The sequence below is a fragment of the Podarcis bocagei genome (assembly GCF_964188305.1).
Source record: "Podarcis bocagei genome assembly, chromosome: W".
Lineage (NCBI taxonomy): Eukaryota > Metazoa > Chordata > Lepidosauria > Squamata > Lacertidae > Podarcis > Podarcis bocagei.
The window spans coordinates 51,316,821-51,338,923 of NC_138131.1; the positions used below are offsets into that span (position 1 = coordinate 51,316,821).

General features: G+C 48.4%; 1 pseudogene across 1 annotated transcript; it reads left to right on the forward strand.

The window, feature by feature from the left end:
- Positions 1 to 265: 265 nt before the first annotated feature.
- On the forward strand, positions 266 to 22,066 carry LOC308578105 (tapasin-like; annotated as a pseudogene). The gene is made up of 6 exons: positions 266 to 367; positions 18,611 to 19,008; positions 19,819 to 20,151; positions 20,652 to 20,978; positions 21,347 to 21,436; positions 22,032 to 22,066. The product of its transcript is annotated as a tapasin-like (transcript).
- The last annotated feature ends 37 nt before the right edge of the window (positions 22,067 to 22,103 follow it).

The window sequence follows — 22,103 nt, forward strand, 5'->3', positions numbered from 1 at the left end:
TATTCTTTTAGGAGGGATTTAAAAGGGGATCTTAGCAGGAATAGTAGAACATATTTCAATCTGGACAAGCCAGATTGAATTGCTTATTGCCTTAAGAAACTCACACGAGTTTGCAACCAGGTTTCTGGTGCATCAGAAGAGGAATGCACTCTGCTAAGTTAGGAAGGATATTGATAATCAATATATCCTCTCCTGCCACCCTCAACATTCCCACACAATTACACTCCGCTTCCCCTTGCCTCTGTATCATGAAACCCAGGAGAACATGATCACTTCCTCCCAAGTTTCCCAGTACTTCTACTTCATCGATCAGTTCCTCCCTGTTGGTGAGGCATCCATCTCCCTTGTCTTGAGAGACAATGGGAGAGTGTGTCATTGAGGAAAAACCATTGAAGAGTTACAGCGCCTGCTGTGGTTGCAGAGACCAATGTGGGGGAGACATGTTTTGTTGCATCTGGGCAGATGAAGGCCTGAAATCTTTGGCACTGATATGGTTTCTTATGTGAGTATGAACATTTTTGGGGGGTTTTGCCAGTGCTCTGCAGGCTTTTGGGGTTTTTTGTATAATACTTCTTTATTAGCTTTTCAAATAAGAATATGTCAGGGGTTCAGGAGCAAAGGCAAGGGCAAGGGAGGAAACAGAGAGCGAGGGGGAGGAGGCAGAAGAAAAGATGAGTGATGACGACGACCCGAGATCAGAAGATTCACAGAAAGGAGCACCAGTGGCCAGGGCAAGGGGGGAGCCTAGGGGGACATCCCAGGAAGATAGGGCCAGAGGGGACTCAGAGGGGAGCAGTTGGAAATCGGGACCAGCGTCACCAACAGAGAGCAGGGAAGAGGAAGGGCGCCAGGGATCAAGTGCTGGCAGCTCACAACAGGAGGGAGGGCACGAGTCAGGAGTGGCCACACCTCCATCGGGGAGCGAGGAAACGGTCAGCAGAAAGTGGAAGGTTGGGCGCGCGCGCCAAGTTCAAATGCACAGGAAAGTGACGCAATAGGCAGCCCGGAGAGGGAGCCAGGTCCTAAAGCCCGGCGCAAGGAGACAGGAGGGTCCGGGGGGTCGGCGTCAGAGGAATCCCGGAGGGAAGAGACCCCGGGGGGCAGAGGGACCCAGAGGAGAACAGTCAGGCGGAAAAGGTGGAGCAGGGCTAGGATATTAAGCAAGACAGAAAGACCCCGAGAGATTGCCTGATTACATTCAGATCCAAGGATGAAAGAGACAAAATACTAGGACTACACTTTGAAAAGGCCTTGCAAATTGGAAACTCAGCTATACAGATTTTTAAAGACATCCCAAAATATATTTTGGATCTAAGAAAATTTTACAAGGACTTGGCTCTTCTGTTAAAGAAAAACTCCATCCGCTTCAGGTGGGAATTTCCACAAGGACTGTCATTTGACTACAAGGGAAAGAAGGTGAAAATAAAGACAATTCAAGACAAAGACAAATTTTTGGCAAGAAATCAGGAGGACCTGCAGAAGGGGACTGTGGACGTACTTGCAGAACAGAGGAGAGCACTAGACATTCTGAATCTCTCGATTGGACAAAAACCACCACCATCAGAAGAAGAGCAACAACTTGGAGCTGTTGGAGGAGTTTTAGAAAAATAACAAGATGGCTCTGCAATTCCTTAGTTGGAATTGTAATGGGCTCAATGGGCCTTTGAAGAGAAGACAAGTATTTCATATATTGAACAGAGAACAACTGGACTTGATATGCCTACAAGAAACTCATATAACTAGAGCCCACAGGAGACTACTCACAAATAAAAGGCTAGGACAAGAATTTATTTCATCAGATAAAGTTAAGAAAAGAGGAGTCGTAATATATGTGAAAGAGAAATGGGCCCCAAAAATGATATTTAAAGATGAACAAGGGAGATACCTGGCAGTGGAGATACAAGTACAAGGAGAAAAATTTTTAGTTGTTGGAATCTACGCACCAAATGAAGGTAAATCTGACTTCTTTAAGAGACTCCATGAAACCCTGACGGACTATTTGGATTACAATATGATAATCATGGGAGACATGAATGGCGTGGTCTCCACTAACATGGACAAGGCACAAAGACTAACAGTTAGTAAGGAAGGGAGACTTCCTAAGACTTTTTTTGAAATGACGGAAAACATGGACTTGATAGATATATGGAGAACAAGGAACCCTCTGGAGAGAGAGGGAACCTTTTTCTCTCAAGCAATGATGACCTGGACCAGAATTGACCAAATTTGGATTACTAGTGGTATGGCTCCAAAGATTAAGAAAGTGGAAATCTGCCCAAAAACTTGCTCCGACCATAATGCCGTGAGGATGGAGATGAAACTTACAATAACTGGTCAATTTAGATGGAGAATGAATGACACCCTCTTTCGAGATAAGGAGATCCTTACGAAGGCCCAAAAGACTTTAAAAGACTATTTTGAAATAAATCTGAGGGCCGACGTGGAGAAAAGAGTGATCTGGGACGCAAGTAAAGCGGTGATGAGAGGCTTCTTGATTCAACAAAATTCAATAAAGAGGAAAAAACAAAATGAGAAAAAAGAAAAGATTTTGGAAAAGATAAAGGAAGGAGAGAGAAAATTAAGAACAAAACCAAAGTCCCAGGAGATTTTAAGAGAGATCAAGCTATATCAAACACAATATATAGAATTGATGAATCAAGAGATTGAATGGAAGATAAAGCAAATGAAGCAAAAGACCTTTGAATCAGCAAATAAATGTGGTAAACTTTTGGCATGGCAACTGAAGAAAAGGCAGAAATTAAATACAGTCACAAGCCTAGAGGTGGATGGAAAAAATATATCTAAACCCAATGAAATTAGAAATTGCTTTTTGAGTTACTTTAAAAAACTTTACACTCAAGGCCCGCAAAATGAAGAAGATATAGACAAATTCCTTGATAAATATGGACTACAAAAAATCTCTCATCAAGGCAAGATGGATCTGAACCAGAGAATTTCAGAACAAGAGATAGAGGCTGCCATTCAGAATATGCAATTGGGCAAATCTCTAGGACCAGATGGACTGACTTCCAGATACTACAAATCGTTGAAGGAATGGTTGATTCAACCACTAAAAGAAGTTTGTAACGAGATTCTTGAGGGAAAAAAGGCACCAGAATCGTGGAAAGAAGCATATATTTCACTCATACCAAAGTCAGAGATTGAAAAGACCCAACTTAAGAACTACCGCCCAATATCATTACTTAATGTGGATTACAAAATTTTTGCAGACATTTTGGCAAAAAGATTTAAAAGAGTGTTGATGGAGAAGATTCATAAGGACCAAGCAGGCTTTCTCCCTAAAAGACACCTAGCAGATAATGTAAGGAATGTAATAGACATTTTGGAAAAGCTAGAGGTGAATATAAACACTAAAGCAGTACTGATTTTTGTGGATGCGGAGAAGGCCTTCGATAATATTTATTGGAGTTTTTTGATAAAGAATCTTCATGGGATGGGGGTGGGTCAAGGTTTTGAGAATGGTATGGCTGCAATATATTTTGAACAAAAAGCTAAATTGATTGTAAACAATGTAGTGACTGAGGAACTTAAGATAGAAAAAGGAACACGACAGGGGTGCCCAATTTCCCCATTACTCTTTATTTCAGTTCTGGAGGTGTTGCTGAATATGATAAGAAATGACCAGCAGGTTAAAGGAGTGCAGGTCGGAGCTAAACATTACAAGTTAAGAGCGTTTGCAGATGACCTAGTATTGACTTTGCAAGAGCCAAACACTAGTACGAAAAAGGTTTTAGAAATAATACAACAGTTTGGCCAGGTAGCTGGATTTAAGTTGAATAAACAAAAAACCAAAGTTTTAGGAGAAAACTTAACAGATATGGAAAAGGAGAAATTCCAAGAGGAGACAGGGTTGACAGTGGTCAAGAAGGTGAAATACCTAGGGGTTTACTTGACATCTAAAAATGTGAATTTGTATAAGGACAATTATGAAAAATGTTGGTCAGAAATCAAAAAAGATCTAGAAATATGGTCAAATTTGAAATTGTCAATGTTAGGCCGAATCGCAGTGATTAAAATGAATGTATTGCCTAGAATGCTATTTCTGTTTCAGACCTTGCAGATTCTTGACAAGATGGAATGTTTCAAGAGGTGGCAGAAAGACATTTCGAAATTTGTCTGGCAGGGCAAAAAGCCCAGAATTAAATTTAAAATATTGACAGATGCTAAAGAAAGAGGGGGTTTTGCCCTGCCGGACTTAAAATTGTACTATGAGGCAGCAGCTTTTTGCTGGCTGAAAGAATGGATGCTCCTCGAGAATACGGACATTTTGGATCTGAAAGGTTTTAACAACGCTTTTGGTTGGCATGCATATCTATGGTATGACAAAGTTAACAGTGCCTTTAAAAATCACATTGTTAGAAAAGCATTATTCAATGTTTGGATAAGATATAAAGATCTGTTGGAAAACAAAACCCCTAGATGGGTGTCACCAGTGGAGGCTAAAGCAGTGAAGAAACTCAATATGGAGGTCGGATGGCCGAAGTATTGGGAAATTTTAGAACAGGATGGAGATAAATTCAAACTACAAAGTCATGAGAAACTGAAACATAAAGTACAAAATTGGTTTCAATATCGTCAAATATTGGAGTTTTACAAACAGGACAGGAAAATTGGTTTCCAGGTGGAAAAATCAAAACTAGAAACTGAACTGTTAGAACCCAATACTAAGAATTTATCTAGAATGTATAACTTGTTGCTGAAATGGAGTACACAGGATGAAACAGTTAAATCGGCTATGATTAAGTGGGCACAGGATGTTGGACATAACATTATGTCAGCTGACTGGGAATGGTTATGGAACACCGGTATTAAATTTACGGCATGTAATGCCTTAAAGGAAAAAATTATGAAAATGGTTTATAGGTGGTACATGACCCCAGTCAAGCTGGCAAAAATCTATCATTTGCCCGATAACAAATGTTGGAAATGCAAAGAGACTGAAGGTACCTTCTACCACCTTTGGTGGACATGCCCGAAGATTAAGGCCTTCTGGGAAACGATCTATAATGAAATGAAAAAGGTACTTAAATGTACTTTCCCTAAAAAACCAGAGGCCTTCCTCTTGGGCATGGTCGGCCAATTGGTGTCAAAGAAGGATAGAATTTTTTTTATGTACGCTACAACAGCAGCAAGAATACTCATCGCAAAGTATTGGAAGACACAAGATCTACCCACTCTGGAAGAATGGCAGATGAAAGTGATGGACTATATGACATTGGCGGAAATGACTGGCAGAATCCATGACCAACGAAAAGAGACGGTGGAAGAAGAATGGAGGAAATTTAAAAGTTATCTTAAGGACTACTATAAACTTAATGAATGTTAAAATGTTATGGTTTTCAGAAACAAAGGGATACAGTGATATAAGGTCATAACACAAAGAGGACTAAGATGACAGAGGCTGGAAAGTAAGAATTGGGAGTTGCTATGAAATTATGGGCATTGGGATGCAGAAAGGGGGGGTATGGGGAAGTCCAAGAAAAGAGGTTTATGAAAATATGTTATGAAATTATGCGTGTATGTTTGTCTTTCTAAGTGTTTGTTTGTTCTTTAAAAAATCCTGTAAAACCAATAAAAATTTTATAAAAAAAAAAAAAGGATATTAAGTTGGTGCGCAAGGGGCGGAGACTCAGACGGGACTTCGCCAATCTAGCCATTAGACGTAGAGTTGCACGCAGCAGCTTGAGAATGGAAACTGTAACTCAATAAAGACTTTTACTCAATGATCGCTGGCTAGCGTGATCCTCTGTGAGCTAGGATCGGGGAGCAACTCTGACAGAATACAATGTCAAAACCATTTCAAAACAATACACCTCAGGTTCATCAGAACCTTTTGACTTCCCTCCCCCCATGTTTCTTCAAATAAACATAAATTCTCTGCATCTTTTAGTTTTCCCACTGTTAAAGTATACTAAAAATAATTTATCAAAATTAATTTCACATTACAAGTCTTCACACAAACATGCTAATGTTTTAAACTATTTGCAGTGATCTTTTAAATAATACACAAATTTACTCCAATCCTTCTCAAATACTTGATCTTCCTGATTTCGGTTCTTCCCCGTCAGCTTTGCCATCTCTGGAAAGTCCGTAAGTTTCATCTGCTATTCTTCTTTTGTTGGCACATCTCCTTGCTTCCATTTTTGGGCTAGTAAGATTCTTGCTGCTGTTGTTGCATACATAAAATGTTTTGTTTTTTTAAAAAATTTTCTGGGAATCTGTTCACCTATTATACCTAAAAAGTCATGGTTTTTCCACAAATGTATATTTAAACATTTTATTTAATTCATTATATATCCTTTCCCAGAAATCCCTTACCTGCCTTGCCCCTTTGTACCTGGGCAGGTAAGGTCCTGCCCACCTCTAGTCACATGCGGAGGAAGTTTGTCCCAGCCCAGGAGGAAACAGGAAGTTTACTACTGGCTGGTCCAAGCATTCCTATTTATGTCTACTCTAGGAATGTTGTACTTGACTGCTAGGTGTTTCACACCCTCCAGTCTGAAACCGGCTATTTGGCCAAATTCACATAACCTATCCAGCACTTTAGGTACATTGGAAAGGGGATCTTCCACCGTTATTACTAAGTCGCCTGCAAAGGCTTTTAATTTGTAATAATAATAATAATAATAATAATAATAATAATATAATAATAATAATAATAATAATAATAATAATAATAATAATAATAATAATAATAATAATTTATACCCCGCCCATCTTTATGTCCTACTCTTATGCCTTGAATATCTTGATCTAATCTTAAGACTTTCGCCAGAACTTCCAAAACAGTTATAATTACCAATGGTGATAAAGGACAACCCTGTCTGGTACCTTTTGTAATATCACAAGTTTCTGTTAAAGTGTTGTTAACAATCAGTTTGGCTTTCTGTTCATCTCCGCCAAGCTAAGCAGTTCACTCCTTACCTCTCTCGCCCTGACCTAGCCACTGTGATCCACGCAAAGGTAACCTCCAGACTTGATTATTGTAACTCACTCTACGTGGGGCTGCCCTTGAGACTGACCCAGAAACTCCAGCGGGTGCAGAATGCCATGGTGAGACTCCTTACGGGGTCCTCGCCTTGGGATCACATTCACCCAGTGCTATTCCAGCTGCACTAGCTCTCAGTGGAGTACAGGGTCAGATTAAAGGTGCTGCTTTTAACCTTTAAAGCCCTATACGGCCTAGTACCCTCATACCTATGAGACTGTCTCTCCTGGTATGTCCCACTGAGGACCTTACGGTCTTCAAATAAAAACATATTGGAGATCCCGGGCCATAGGGATGTGAGGCTGGCCTCAGCCAGAGACAGGGCTTTTTTGGCCGTGGACCCGATCAGGTGGGACGCTCTGTCACAAGAGACTGGGGCCCTGCGGGACTTGACATTTTTCCGCAGGGCCTACAAGACGGAGCTGTTCCGCCAGGCCTTTGGCCAAGGCACAGTCTGACCCCCTCTCTCCTTCTGTAATCTTCATAGAACTCTAGCCCAATGGTTGCCATTAATTTGATTCTGAACTGATTTTAGAATGTTTTTTAATTAATTGACTGTGATTTTATGTAAATTGTGCTATTTTTACTGGTGTTAGCCACTCTGAGCCTGGCTTTGGCTGGGGAGGGCGGGATATAAATAAATTGTTGTTGTTATAAATAGCTCCCAGTCCCATATGGAAAGGTTGATCAAAGTCCATCATCTCTAAATTATTTTTCATAAAGTTCCATGAAATATTGTCAAAGGCCTTTTATGCATCTATAAATATTAAAGCTGCTTGCTTGTCATTCCAGGTCTCCAAATATTCTATTAGGCCTACCATATCTCTTACATTGTCTTTCATATGTCAACCAGGAAGGAAGCCTGCTTGACCTTCATGAATTAATTCTTTCACCAATTCTTTTAACCTATTTGCTAAAATGTTAGCAAAAAGTTTATAATCATTATTTAATAACGAAATTAGCTTATAATTTTTCACCATAAATGGATCAGCACCTTGTTTTGGAATTATTGTAATATATGCTTCTTTCTAAAAGACTGGTAATTGGTAATGTTCCTTTATTCAGTATGTTATTCAGAACATTCTTCAATGGCTGATTCATGGCCCCTGCCCAGAAAGGCTTCCCTTGGGGCTCTGGCAGGGGGAAAGGATGGCCTGGCAGGGGCTCCTCCATTTCAAGGGGGATTCTGGCCATCCCCCCCAGACTTGGCAGAGAGAAATGGGGGGCAGCAGGACCCTCTGCTCCCAGACTTGGGGGTCTGCCCCTGCCATTCAGAAGCAGAACACCCCCCTGCAGCCCTGGGACCCCCTTCTGGGTAGTGCTTAAGAGCGGTAGTCACTTAATCTGGGGAACGGGGTTCGCGTCTCCGCTCCTCCACATGCAGCTGCTGGGTGACCTTGGGCCAGTCACACTTCTCTGAAGTCTCTCAGCCCCACTCACCCCACAGAGTGTTTGTTGTGGGGGAGGAAGGGAAAGGAGAATGTGAGCCGCTTTGAGACTCCTTAAAGGGAGTGAAAGGAGGAATATCAAAATCCAAACTCCTCTTCTTCTTCTTCTTCTTCTTCTTCTTCTTCTCCCCCAGGCACCCCAAGGGGGAAGAGAGAGGAGACTCACCGGACTCTTCCCAGGAGGGAAACAGAGGCAGCACGCGAGAAGGAGACAAGAGATGCCCAAAGCGGCTGGGCACGGAGGAAGGGGATTTTGCTCTGGAGGACCTGCTGCCTGCTGTCTCTGCTTCCTGTCCTCTCTAGGACTCCAGCTCTGTTCGATTTAACCCTTTGCAAGCTGAGCGCAGCCAGCAGGTCGCTCTCCCTCCCTCCCAGAATGCGGATGGTCCAGAGCATGTGCAGAATTCTCTGTGATTCTCGGCTCAGAGGCCATCAAGACAGCAGCCTCGTGCCCTGACCCCAGATGTGCGGGCGGGGTATAAATAGTTGTTGTTGTTTAGTCGTGTCCGCCTCTTCGTGACCCCCTGGACCAGAGCACGCCAGGCACTCCTGTCTTCCACTGCCTCCCGCAGTTTGGTCAGACTCATGCTGGTAGCTTCGAGAACACTGTCCCACCATCTCGTCCTCCGTTGTCCCCTTCTCCTTGTGCCCTCCATCTTTCCCAACATCAGGGTCTTTTCCAGGGAGTCTTCTCTTCTCCTGAGGTGGCCAAAGTCTTGGTGCCTCAGCTTCAGGATCTGTCCTTCCAGTGAGCACTCAGGGCTGATTTCCTTCAGAATGGATAGGTTTGGTCTTCTTGCAGTCCATGGGACTCTCAAGAGTCTTCTCCAGCACCATAATTCAAAAGCATCCATTCTTCGGCAATCAGCCTTCTTAATGGTCCAGCTCTCACTTCCATACATCACTACTGGGAAAACCATGGCTTTAACTATACGGACCTTTGTTGGCAAGGTGATGTCTCTGCTTTTTAAGAGGCTGTCTAGATTTGTCATTGCTTTTCTCCCAAGGAGCAGGCGTCTTTTAATTTCATGACTGCTGTCACCATCTGCAGTGATCCTGGAGCCCAAGAAAGTCAAATCTCTCACTGCCTCCATTTCTTCCCCTTCTATTTACCAGGAGGTGATGGGACCAGTGGCCATGATCTTCGTTTTTTGGATGTTGAGCTTCCCCCTCCCTCCTGCCCCGCCCTCCTTCCTCTCGGGGCTCCGAAATCGAAAGGGGAAGCGGGACGGAGTCTCCGCCATCGCCGCCTCTCCTTGCTCTCTCCCTGCCGAGCCTCATGGCTGCCCAAGCCGCTCCGCTCCGCGCCAAGGGGCTCCCGCTGCTGCTGCTGCTGGGTAGGTCGTGGCCGGACGCCTGGGTCCCCCAGGGACGCAGACTTATAAAAAATATTGGGGGGCCCCGGGAAAGCTCATGAATAATAAATAAGCTCATGAATATGCAAATAAAGTGGCGCCGCCTCCTCGTGAGCGAATAGGGGAGAGCGTGCTGCGCCTATTAATCAGCTCCGGAACAGCTGATATGCGGGAAACGTGGGGCTAGCCGGAGAAGAGAGGGCGAGCCCCCTCCGCTCCGGCTCTTGACTGGCTGGGAGGTGTGGCCGGTCGGGATTCCCCTGTTCTCGCGGGGGCTGAAATTCCCCCCGGCAGTGCCTTGGCAGTGGCGGTGGTGCTGCGAAGCAGCGAGGCAGGAGCCCCCGCCCCCGGGGATTACCTAATCTCGCGGGGGACGGCCGGGGCTGTCCGACTAGGGCGCGCGGCTGGCTGGCTGGCTGGCGAGGGAGCAGGTGGGGAGGAGGCGGGGGACGGCGGCGGTGCTCTGCTGGAAGAGCGCCTGAGATTATTGGGGGGGCTGGGCCCCCCGCAAAAAATTTTTGAGGGGGCTTGAGCCCCCTCAGGCCCCATGGAGTCGGCGCCTATGGGAGGAGAGCTCGGGGCCGGACGCCTGGGTTCCCTCCGAGTGGGGGGGGCGGAGGGGGAGAGCTCGGGGCCGGATGCCTGGGTTCCCTCCGAGGGGGGGGGCGGAGGAGGAGAGCTCGGGGCCGGACGCCTGGGTTCCCTCCGAGGGGGGGGCGGAGGAGGAGAGCTCGGGGCCGGACGCCTGGGTTCCCTCGGGGGGGGGGCCGGAGGAGGAGAGCTCAGGGCCGGACGCCTGGGTTCCCTCCGAGGGGGGGGTGGAGGAGGAGAGCTCGGGGCCGGACGCCTGGGTTCCCTCCGAGGGGGGGGGCGGAGGAGAGCTCGGGGCCGGACGCCTGGGTTCCCTCTGAGGGGGGGCGGAGGAGAGCTCGGGGCCGGACGCCTGGGTTCCCTCCGAGGGGGGGCGGAGGAGGAGAGCTCGGGGCCGGACGCCTGGGTTCCCTCCGAGGGGGGGCGGAGGAGGAGAGCTCGGGGCCGGACACCTGGGTTCCCTCCGAGGGGGGGGCAGAGGAGGAGAGCTCGGGGCCGGACGCCTGGGTTCCCTCCGAGGGGGGGTGGTGGAGGAGAGCTCGGGGCCGGACGCCTGGGTTCCCCCCTCGCAGGGCGCGGGAGGAGGAGAGCTCGGGGCCGGACGCCTGGGTCCCCCCCTCGCAGGGCGCGGGAGGAGGAGAGCTCGGGGCCGGATGCCTGGGTTCCCTCCGAGGGGGGGTGGTGGAGGAGAGCTCGGGGCCGGACGCCTGGGTTCCCTCCGAGGGGGGGCGGAGGAGGAGAGCTCGGGGCCGGACGCCTGGGTTCCCTCCGAGGGGGGGGGCGGAGGAGGAGAGCTCGGGGCTGGACACCTGGGTTCCCTCCGAGGGGGGGGGGCGGAGGAGGAGAGCTCGGGGCTGGACACCTGGGTTCCCTCCGAGGGGGGGCGGAGGAGGAGAGCTCGGGGCCGGACGCCTGGGTCCCCCCCTCGCAGGGCGCGGGAGGAGGAGAGCTCGGGGCCGGACGCCTGGGTTCCCTCCGAGGGGGGGCGGAGGAGGAGAGCTCGGGGCCGGACGCCTGGGTTCCCTCCGAGGGGGGGGCGGAGGAGGAGAGCTCGGGGCCGGACGCCTGGGTTCCCTCCGAGGGGGGGGGCGGAGGAGGAGAGCTCGGGGCTGGACACCTGGGTTCCTTCCGAGGGGGGGGCGGAGGAGGAGAGCTCGGGGCTGGACACCTGGGTTCCCTCCGAGGGGGGGGGGCGGAGGAGGAGAGCTCGGGGCCGGACGCCTGGGTTCCCTCCGAGGGCGGGGCGGAGGAGGAGAGCTCGGGGCTGGACACCTGGGTTCCCTCTGAGGGGGGGCGGAGGAGGAGAGCTCGGGGCCGGACGCCTGGGTTCCCTCCGAGGGGGGGCGGAGGAGGAGAGCTCGGGGCCGGACGCCTGGGTTCCCTCTGAGGGGGGGCGGAGGAGGAGAGCTCGGGGCCGGACACCTGGGTTCCCTCCCGGGGGGGGGCGGAGGAGGAGAGCTCGGGGCCGGACGCCTGGGTCCCCCCCTCGCAGGGCGCGGGAGGAGGAGAGCTCGGGGCCGGACGCCTGGGTTCCCTCCGGGGGCGGAGGAGGAGGCGTCCCTCGCCCCCGTGGTCAGATTTCCTCCCCCTGCAAGGCAGAAACTCAGCGGGCGAGGAAGGGGCTGGCGGGGGAAACTTCTCCGGTGGGATTTCTGCCTGTCGCCAAGCGGGGCGGTGGGGGGAGGGTTTGGCCCGGGACAGTCCCTCCGCTTTCGCTTTCGCTTTCCTGGCCGAGTCCCGAATCCGGCCCCGTTGCTGCCCCGCTGCTCCTGCCATCTTCGCTTGCGTCCCAATGGAGCCTCCCTGGGCAAGGAGGGCTGAGGGGACCCCCTGGGTGTGGGGGGAGGGAAGGGATATAGTCATATAGTCCATCACTTTCATCTGCCATTCTTCCAGAGTGGGTAGATCTTGTGTCTTCCAATACTTTGCGATGAGTATTCTTGCTGCTGTTGTAGCATACATCAAAAAAGTTCTATCCCTCTTTGACACCAATTGGCCGACAATGCCGAAGAGAAAGGCCTCTGGTTTTTTAGGAAATGTACATTTAAGTACCTTTTTCATTTCATTATAAATCATTTCCCAGAAAGCCTTAATCTTCGGGCATGTCCACCAAAGGTGATAGAAGGTACCTTCAGTCTCTTTACATTTCCAACACTTGTTATCGGGCATATGATAAATTTTTGCCAGCTTGGCTGGGGTCATGTACCACCTATAGACCATTTTCATAATGTTTTCCTTTAAGGCATTACATGCCGTAAATTTAATACCAGTGTTCCATAACCATTCCCAGTCAGCAGACATAATGTTATGACCAACGTCCTGTGCCCACTTAATCATAGCCGATTTAACTGTTTCATCCTGTGTATTCCATTTCAGCAGCAAGTTATACATTCTTGATAAATTCTTAGTATTGGGTTCTAGCAGTTCAGTCTCTAGTTTTGATTTTTCCACCTGAAAGCCAATTTTCCTATCCTGTTTGAAAAACTCCATTATTTGGTGATATTGAAACCAGTTTTGTACCTTATGTTTCATTTTCTCGTGACTTTGTAATTTCAATTTATCTCCCTCCTGTTCCAAAATTTCCCAATACTTCGGCCATCCGACCTCCATATTGAGTTTCTTCACTGCCTTGGCCTCCACAGGAGACACCCATCTAGGGGTTTTGTTTTCCAACAGATCTTTATATCTTATCCAAACATTAAACAATGCTTTTCTGACAATATGATTTTTAAAGGCACTATGCAGCTTAATTTTATCATACCATAGATATGCATGCCAACCAAATGCGTTATTGAAGCCTTCCAGATCCAAAATGTCTATGTTCTCGAGGAGCATCCACTCTTTCAGCCAGCAAAACGCTGCTGCCTCATAGTACAATTTTAAGTCCGGCAGGGCAAAACCCCCTCTTTCCTTAGCATCTGTCAGTATTTTAAATTTAATTCTGGGCTTTTTGCCCTGCCAAACAAATTTCGAAATATCTTTCTGCCACCTCTTGAAACATTCCATCTTGTCAAGAATCTGCAAGGTCTGAAACAAGAATAACATCCTAGGCAATACATTCATTTTAATCACTGCAATTCGGCCTAACATTGACAATTTCAAATTTGACCATATTTCTAGATCTTTTTTGATTTCTGACCAACATTTTTCATAATTATCCTTATACAAAATCACATTTTTAGACGTCAAATAAACCCCTAGGTATTTCACCTTCTTAACCACCGTCAACCCTGTCTCCTCTTGGAATTTCTCCTTTCCCATATCTGTTAAGTTTTTCCCTAAAACTTTAGTTTTTTGTTTGTTCAATTTGAAGCCGGCTACCTGGCCGAATTGTTGAATTATCTCCAAGACCCTTTTGGTACTAGTGTTTGGCTCTTGTAAAGTCAGTACTAAGTCATCTGCAAATGCCTTTAACTTGTAATGTTTAGCTCCGACCTGTACACCTTTAACCTGCTGGTCATTTCTAATCATATTCAGCAACACCTCCAGAACCGTAATAAAGAGCAATGGGGAAATTGGGCACCCCTGTCGTGTTCCTTTTTCTATCTTTAGTTCCTCAGTTATTACATTGTTTACAATCAGCTTAGCTTTTTGTTCAGAGTATATCGCACCCATACCATTCTCAAACCCTTGGCCTACCCCCATCCCATGAAGATTCTTTTTCATAAAACTCCAAGAAATGTTGTCAAAGGCTTTCTCCGCGTCCACAAAAATCAGCACTGCTTTGGTGTTTATATTCACCTCTAACAATTCCAAAATGTCTATTATATTCCTTACATTGTCTGATAGATGCCTTTTAGGGAGAAAGCCTGCTTGGTCCTTATGAATCTTCTCCATCAACACTCTTTTAAATCTTTTTGCCAAAATGTCTGCAAAAATTTTGTAATCCACATTAAGTAATGATATTGGGCGGTAGTTCTTAAGTTGAGTCTTTTCAGTCTCTGTCTTTGGTATGAGTGTAATATAAGCTTCTTTCCACGACTCTGGTGCCTTTCCCCCCGTCTAAAATCTCGTTGCAGACTTCCTTTAACGGTTGAACCAACCACTCCTTCAAAGCTTTGTAATATCTGGAAGTCAGTCCGTCTGGTCCTGGAGATTTGCCCAGTTGCATGTCCTGAATGGCTCCCTCTATCTCTTGTTCTGTTATTCTCTGGTTTAAATCCACCTTGCTTTGATGAGAGATTTTTTGTAATCCATATTTACTAAGGAATTCATCTATGTCCTCTTCAATTTGTGGCCCTTGAGAGTATAGTTTTTTAAAACAGCTCAAAAAACAGTTTCTAATCTCGTTAGGTTTAGATATATTCTTTCCATCCACTTCTAGGCTTGTAACTGTATTTAGTTTCTGCCTTTGCTTCAATTGCCAAGCCAGAAGTTTACCACATTTATCTGCCGATTCAAATGTCTTTTGTTTCATTTGCTTTATCTTCCATTCAATCTCTTGATTCATCAATTCCATATATTGTGTTTGATATAACTTAATCTCTCTCAAAATCTCCTGGGACTTTGGTTTTGATCTTAATTTTTTCTCTCCTTCTTTTATCTTTTCCAAAATCTTTTCCTTCTTCTCATTCTGCTTTCTCTTTTTTATTGAATTTTGTTGAATCAAAAATCCTCGCATCACAGCTTTACTTGCGTCCCAGATCACTCTTTTTTCCACATCGGCCTTTAGATTTATTTCAAAATAGTCCTTTAAAGTTTTTTGGGCCTTCATGTGGATCTCCTTATTTCGAAACAGGGTGTCATTCATCCTCCATCTAAATTGACCAGTTGTTGTAAGTTTCATTTCCATCTTCACGGCGTTATGGTCGGAGCAAGTTTTTGGGCAGATTTCTATCTTCTTAATCTTTGGAGCCATCCCACTAGTAATCCAAATTTGATCAATTCTGGTCCAGGTCATCATTGCTTGAGAGAAAAAAGTTCCCTCTCTCTCAAGAGGGTTCCTTGTTCTCCATATGTCTATTAGGTCCACATTTTCAGTCATTTCAAAGAAGGTCTTCGGAAGTCTCCCTTCCTTGGAGATTGTCAGTCTTTGTGGCTTGTCCATGTTTGTAGAAACCACACCGTTCATATCTCCCATAATTATTACATTGTAATCCAAATAATCCATCAGAGTTTCATGGAGCTTCTTAAAGAATTCCGCCTTGCCTTCATTTGGTGCATAAACTCCAACTATTAAAAATTTTTCTCCTTGTGCTTGTATTTCAACTGCCAGGTATCTTCCTTGTTCATCTTTAAACATCATTTTTGGAGCCCATTTCTCTTTTACGTAAATCACAACTCCTCTTTTCTTGACTTTGTCTGATGAAATAAATTCTTGTCCTAGTCTTTTATTTATAAATAGTTTCCTGTGTACCCTGGTTACATGGGTTTCTTGTAAGCAAATGAAGTTCAATTGTTCTCTTTTCAAGATATGAAACACTTGGCGTCTCTTCAAAGGCATGTTCAGCCCATTGCAATTCCAACTAAGGAATTGCAGGGCCATCTTGTTATTTTTCTGTTACTCCTCCAACCGCTCCAAGTTGTTGCTCTTCCTCTGATGGTGGTGGGTTGAGTCCAAACGGTAGGTTCAGAATGTCTAGTGCTCTCCTTTGTTCTGCAATTGGATCCACCGTTCCCTTCTGTAGATCCTCTTGGTTTCTCTCCAAAAACTTCTCTTTATCTTGAATTGTCTTTATTTTCACCTTCTTTCCCTTGTAGTTAAAGGACAATCCTTGTGGGAACTCCCACCTAAAGAGGATGTTGTTCTTCTTCAGCAGGTAGACCAGATCCTTGTAGAAGGTTCTCACCTCCAAGATATATTTAGGGATGTCTTTAAAAATTTGTATAGGTGAATTTTCAATTTCCAAGGCCTTTTGATAATGTAGTTTTAATATTTTGTCTCTTTCTTCCTTGGATCTAAGGGTAATCAGACAATCCCTCGGAGTCTTTTTGTTCAGTCTCCTGCCCAGTCTAAATGCTGTTGTTATCTTAAATTCTTCCTCCTCCAAATCTTCCCAAAAGTCAGCAAACTTTTGTGTTAGGAACTCCACCAGGCTGTCCCCTTCGCTCTCGGGAATTAATCTTAATTTCAAATTTCTTTCCTTTCTCTGTAATTCCATCAAAGACAAAGTTGCATCATGTTCATAAACCTTTTTAGCAATCGGTTCTAGCTTCTCCTGTGTCTCTCCGGCAACACTTCTGGCTTCCTCTGCGATTTTACGTGTTGCAGAATTTTCTTCAATCAACCTGTTTATAGATTCTGTATTGCTTGTCACACTTTTTGTGTTCAAGTCCAATCTTGCTGTTAGTTCTGTTAATTTCTGTGTATTTTCTGTACTCTGCTTTGTCAAAGTCTCCAAAGATTGATTTATCTTGAGTAACGCCTGTGTCACTGACTCCATGGAAGCAGCTGTCACTTTTTCTTGTCCTGCTGTTCCTGTAGGAGTTAAACCTGTAATTGAGCCTCTTTTCTTTTGTTGCTGTTGTTGCTGTTGTTGCTGCTTAGCTTTGGCTCTGGTGGTTATCTCTTCTGCTGGACCACTCATGTCCCAAGGACGTTCCCACAAAAACAGTCCGCTGATGGAAAATTCCACTGTCTTAAACTGTTACAACCGTTACTTTAAGCCCTCTAGGGGGAGCAAAACAAAATGTCCAAGTGAGGAAACAAAGAAGTTAAAAACAAGTATATCAGGAGGCTTGAAAATATATGCTGCGACACTTTTTCCAGTAGATACTCTTTCAACACACTCCAATATACTGTAGCAATAAAGTCTTAAAACTTTGTATCAAACGAAACTTCAACCATGTAACTTTCCCAGAAGTTTAAAGACAGTTCAGTGCCCTAATGTCTTATTTGGCAGTCCGTTTCAGGGTGTTAAGGCAGCAGAAGATTTTTTTCTTTTAAATAAATCATGCAGTTCTTAATGTCCTTTTTTCCTCCCCTCTGCCCTGCTTGCTAGAGGGGAGATCTAGATCCAATGTCAGGTTTAAGTAGTCAAAGGATGTTTCATACGGATGCAGCTTTAAATTTCCGTTGCTTTAGCTGTCATGCAGTCGGGGGAAGGCAGACTTCCTTAATTTTCACCTTCCCCATTTTCAGCCAGATTTCCAATTTTAAAATTTTTCAAAATAACGTTCAGTCTTACTCACAGGCTTTTCAGTCCCAAATTTACAGGAAGAAATCGGCGCTCTCCGTTCATGGCGACGCGGCTTCACTCTGCGGGCTGGGTAGCGACTCTCAGCACCGCGCTCTCCTGATGCCGTTCCGGAGCCTTTAAAAAGGCTCTTTCTGCAGTAAGGGGGGCGCTTCTGGTGCCCACCGAGTCTCCTTGTTCACAGGCTTCAGCGCCTGTGATTTTAGGGGTCCCCCGCTTGCCGTAGCGGGTCAGACCCGAACTCGCAGAGCATTCCTCCTCCGGAGCTCGGAAAGAGGACCGCCATTAACGCTGGCGCCGACCGGAAGTCCCTGCCGGCCTTCCTGGACCTCTTCTGAAGGCCGGAGGGGGGGAAAGGCTTTGCTCCCCACCACCAGCATTTAAAAGAGGTCCCCGGAGATTTCCCTATGGGCTTTCGTCTTGCGAAGCAAGCCCATAGGGAAATTCGTCTTACGAAGCGCCTCCAAAACAGAAAACCCTTTCGTCTTGCGGGTTTTCCGTCTTGCGAGGCATTCGTCTTGTGGGGTACCACTGTATATCACTATATATGCAAACAACTACAGTTCCGTACATTCTTCTCTGGTATATAGGTTCAGTGCTTTTTTTCTAAGAAACGTTCAGGGTTACTCTCATTTTGACTCAAGAAAATCACCATTTCATAGTTCCAATTGGGAAAAATAAATACAGTGAAAGGACAAAAGAAATCATCTCAGGAACTCAGGAGTCCTATTGTTGTGGATTAATTTCATCTAGTTATGCTTATTCTGAATGTACTTCAAATTGTTTTCCAACCTCAGCATTTACACGATTCAGAGGTATCTGAACCAAGCAAACTGCTTGGTTGCTTTGGTTTATTAACTGGCGTTTAAATCCCATTAAATAGACAAAACAAATCCTCCTTAGAGGGCATCTTGTTTTCGCTGAGATTCCTGCATCGCAGGGGGTTGGACTAGATGACCCTCGGGGGTCCCTTCCAATTCTGTGATTCTGCGAGTTGAACTGAACTGGCTGACACAGAACGGTGGAGTTGGGAACCCCAAAGGTCATCCACTCCAACCCCCTGCGATGTAGGTTGGGGGGGTCCGGCAGTGGAGAGACAAGGCTCATCATTCCCCCCCCAGACACTGGTTCACCTCCCCCCGCTTTGTCCCCCCGGCAGACCCCTCAGGGGCCCTGTGGGGCGGTCAGGCCTCGGCCACCCCCCCCGCCCTGGCTGAGTCCGGATGCCAGCGAGGCGGAATCCTCCTGCGAGATCAACGCTTACGCGCCGCAAGAGTCCCACTTTGTCGCCTGGGCGGAGGGGCTGGTGGGCGGAGGGGGCTGCCCCCGCGCCCTGGAGAGGGGCAAGTGGCTCATCGCCAGCATGCAGGCCCCCGAGGCCGAGTTCGGGGTCAGCAGCGTCCTGCACACGGAGGAGGCCCCGCCTTGGAAGCAGCAGGATGGGGTCAGCAGCGTCACCACCACCGCAGGTCCCACCTGGCGAGCGGAAGGGGAGCAGCCGAGCGGCCTAGCGGTCAGAGCCCTGCGCCAGCAGCCTGGGAGAGAGGGACCGAGGGCCAGTCGGTGCTTCTCAGGCAGGCCGGCCTGGCAGGGTCAGCGCGGGGGAAGGGGAGGGGAAGGGGAGGGAGGCCGCCTTCAGCCCCTGGGAGGAGAAGGCGGGGCAGAAAGGCCATGATTTAAATGAGGAATGTCCAATGTCATCCACCCTCCTGGGGGGCGGGAGATAGGGGGCACCGTGGGGCAAGCGGAAAGCAGAAATCCCTGGATCAAAGGCATCTGCTGGGTTGAACTACTTGGAGTAGTTTGAAGTGGATTTTGAGTCATTTGGCAAGTAATTGTTGCTCTTTCAAATCTTGCTTTCATCTTACTGGGTCGTTCAAACAGTTGTTCCAAACCATGCCTCTTTTAGGGCACTGGCTGAAAGGGAGAGCGTTTATGGGGGTCCCCCCAAATTTGAGAACCACGAAATTAAATGAATAAATCAAATAGATGGTGGGCTTGTTCAGAGCGGTCTTTCCCATAGGGCGCTGGCCTCTCGGGGGATCGCTCTCCTGCATTGGCATGAGGGAGAGTTGCGCCCCCCACAATGGCTGGCAGTGCGCAGCTACGGCCACCCCAACACTATCGGGCGGACATTTGCAGCCTGGCGCCGCATCTGCTAAACACAGCCCTGGGTTTGTTGTTTTTCCCTTCTGGGATTCCTCCCTTGCACGGGGGTGGGTCTAGATGACCGCTGGGGATCTCTCCCGCTCACCTCGCCCTCCTCCCTCCTTGCGCAGCGGTGCTGTCGGTCTTCACGCGGACGCCGCGCCTGGAGTCCCGCCTCGGGCGCCCGGCAGTCCTGCACTGCGGCTTCTCAGCGCCGGCCTCGGCCTTCTCGGTGGAGTGGCGCCATCAGTTCCGGGGGGCCGGGAAGGTGGTGCTGGCCTTCGACGGAGCCACGCGGGGGGTGTCGGTGGCCGAGGAGGGGGCTGAGCTGCTGCTGGACGCCGAGGGCGGCGGTGCCTCCCTGCGCCTGTGGAGCGTGGCCGTCCGCCACGAGGGCACCTACATCTGCACCGTCTACCTGCCCCACCTGCACGCCCAGCAGGCGCTCGAGTTCAAGGTGGTGGGTGAGTGAGCGACCGGGGGGTCTCCCTTGCAGGGAGGGCGGAGGGAAGGAAGGGGAAAGGGGGTCCACTGCCCAAAGGGACCCCCATGGAGCCAGCATCTTGCATTCTCACAGTGGCCAAATGCCAGCCAGGCCCTAGGGATCCAGATAGACTGCTCCTGGGCCTGGAGGCGCCAAAAGAACATAGGGAGAGTGCTTCAACCTCGCAGTGGCCCAATTGCCCTGAGATCCCTGCCTGGCAGGGGTTGGGCTAGATGACCCTTGGGGATCCCTTCCACCTGTCTGATTCTACGCTTCTAAGAACCAAGCGATCCAGAGAGACTGCCCCTGGGTTGGGAGGCTCCTGAAGAAGCGCCTGGCCACTTGGTCAAGCCAACGGGGACCCTGTCTTCCTCAGGATTCGAATCCAAGAGCCCCCCTCTCCCCTCCCGGCAGCTGGGAGCCTGCAGTGCTCCTGGTTGTCAGCAGGGGGCGCTCTGCTCACTCCCTCTCGCCCTGCAGAGCCCCCCCAGGTGACGCTGCGCCCCACGACGCTCTCCGTGCCCCCCAGTGCCCGGCCCCAGCTGGCCTGCGAGGTCTCCGGCTTCTTCCCTCTGGGTGCCTCGGTCAGCTGGAAGCGGAGGGGGTCCGGCGCCCCCCAGGACGCCTTCCTGGACATCGGGGACTCGGGGCACCGCCAGGCTCCTGACGGCACCTTCAGCTTCACCAGCTTTGCCCGCCTGCTGCCCGTCCCGACCGAGGACCACGGGGTCTCCTACGTCTGCCATGTAGGCCATGCAGGGCTGGGCGAGGCGGGGGTCAAGAAGGCGGTCGTGCTCCATGTCGCAGGTGGGGGTCTGCACTTGGGGGTCTGTGCCGGGGTCCCCTGGGGGCTGGGTAGCAAGGCCCAGAAGATTGGCTGCGGGTGCGATTCCTGACTGGCGGAGGTTGGGAGGTCGCCTGTCCTGGGTGATTTAGCTGGGATTCCTCCCTTGAAGGGGGTTGGGCTGGATGACCGCTGGGGTGCCCTCCCAACTAGGATTCTGTGAATTGGCACTGATCAAGTCGGGCATGGGGTGGAGGATATGGGGGGTGGGGCGAAGGTGCAGCTTTGGGACCTGCACTGGGTGGCCAAGGCAGGGTGGGGGTCTGACATCGCCCCCCTTCTCCCTCTCTGACGCCCCCCTTCTGCCTCTGCCCCTTCTCCCCCCACCCAGGGTCCCTGGGCCCCTCCCTGGAGGACGCCATCGGCTTGTTCCTGGTCGCCATTGTGCTCCTGGGGGTCTTGCGGTCCTTCTTCCGATGGGGTAAGGTTGTTCCCACCCACCCCTTCTGTACTGTTATTTTTGTTATCAATATGGTCCTATTTTACCATTTGGTCAATATTTTAGGGGATACTTTAGCTGAGATTCCTGGGGTCCCTTCTGATTCTACAATTCTAGGATTCTATAAATGTACACAGCATCCTCCTTTTCTGGATCTCCGGGCAGTTTGTGGCATAAAAATGCACGATGAAAACACAACGTACATGATAAAAATGAGAACCAAAACAAATAACCCAGCCTCCCTCAAGTCTAATTATTATAATGAAAAATAGAAATATTTTCCTGGGGGAGACTATTCAGAATCTATTAAGACCATGCAAATATTGACAGTAAAAGCAGTTGAGAAATCTCTCCTCCACCACCTGACCCCTTTGAATGGCGGAACTGGCACTGGCCAATTGACTCCCCTTTCCCACATTTGCCAGTACAAGAAGCTCAGCCGGGAGAGCCTGAGACTCTTGATATCAGCGTTGTGGGTTCAAGATTCCTGCCTTGCGGGGGGTTGGACTAGATGACCCTCGGGGTCCCTCCCGGCTCCAAGGCTCTTTGGAACTCCCTGCCTCTTGATACCAACCAGGCGCCTTGGCCAGACTCTCTTTGGTCGCCTGCTAAAAACATCCCTGCCCAGCGGCTCAGAAATGTTGATTTC